Genomic DNA, 1,690 nt, shown 5'->3' with positions numbered 1-1,690 from the left:
AGGTACCAACCCCCTCTTCCGCGTATCGGATTACTGGGTCGGGAGTCTCGTTCGGCCTTCGGACTACTAGAAGACTTAGTGTGCCCATCAGACAGGTACACTTAACATTAAGTTTAGTATTACTAAAAAGATATTTTTACTATTCTAGAGTATTGTATGAGATAATGAAATTAGTGTTTCAGAAAGAATTTTTCAAAATTATATTTTTTACATACTTCTAGAAAATAATTTTCAAAATATTAAATTTACTGTTCTGAAAAGAACTCTCCATAATTATATAAAATAACATATTTCTAGAAAGTACTTTTAAAAATAATAAAATTAATATTCTAAAAAATATTTTTCCGAAAGAAAATTATTTTACATAATTTCAGGAAGTATTTTTTAAAATACAAAATTTATCGTTTTAACAAATACTTTTTAGAAATACGTAAAATTAAGAATATTTTATGAATTTAATTAGCCACTATTGATTTTCCCACCCAAATGAAGTCTAAAGTACAGAAGCACCTTTATGAATTGTAAAATTTTAGCAAGCATAAGTATGACACTACCTCTCGGGTTAGGCGTAGAAATTAAGTAAAATGATGTTTACAAGATTCGTACCCGACATCACTAAGTTTATATAGGATTGTAATTCACTTCTACCGCAACCAACTACAAGCACGTCAAAAGAAAAGGAAATAAAGAAATAAATAAATAAATAAATATATATATATATATATATATATATATATATATATATATATATATAAACTGCAAGGCTTCTATGATTATTCTATTACAAGATCACCTTCACTGTCAATGAAATAATCACACTTGATAACATAACCACTGGTCTTGAGTAGGCATGGCAACGGGGCGAGGCGGGTACGGGTTTCGTGATACTCGTCCCCGTCCCCGCGACTGAAACCCATACCCGTCCCCGTCCCCATACCCGGCGGGTATGGAATTTTTATCCCATCCCCTTCCCCGTCGGGTATCGGGTATACCCGTACCCGTACCCGTTAAATTTTTTTTTTCAACTTATCTTTATATCTGACAGGAACGAATTAAAAATCTAAACCTAAATCCAGAAAATGATGAATCCAGAAAAAGTAAAAGCCACGAAGCAAAATAATGGAGGAATTGAAAAAGGCAGGGAACGAATCGAAATTGGACGAAAGAGGCAACAAAAGGAGCACCTTGTGAAAGGAGAGGTTATTTCCAAATTCACCGGCTAGTTCCCTGATTCTGCGGATGGCACGATGGCTCCGTAGCTAGTCCGGTGGCTCCGTCGCTGGAGTGCTTGGTCGTCGAATAGGTTTGAAAATTGAAACCCTAAGTGTTTGCGTTGCTCTTGTAAGCGTGCATGACCCTTTTACATTTTAGAACAAAATGTTAATTTTTTAAAAATAAAATAAACCAGGGACGGGTATTTAACCGGGGACGGGGATGGAGACGGGGACGGGGCTGGTAAGTATATACCTGTCCCCGTACCCGTACCCGATTTCTTTTATCGGGTTTTACCCGTACCCGTACCCGGTCAAAGCGGGTATTCCCCGTCAAAGTCGGGACGGGTTCGGGTATTACCAACGGGTACAGGTTTATTTGCCATCCCTAGACTCTTGAGGTTACTTTTTTTATTAAAAAAAATGTTACATACAAAGGAAATATTTTGTAAATTAAAAAACACAATACAAAACCAATC

Source organism: Cajanus cajan, chromosome 11 (genome assembly GCF_000230855.2).
Source record: "Cajanus cajan strain Asha chromosome 11, NIPB_CcT2T_4, whole genome shotgun sequence".
In the NCBI taxonomy this organism is placed as follows: domain Eukaryota; kingdom Viridiplantae; phylum Streptophyta; class Magnoliopsida; order Fabales; family Fabaceae; genus Cajanus; species Cajanus cajan.
Note: the sequence above shows the minus strand (reverse complement) of the source record.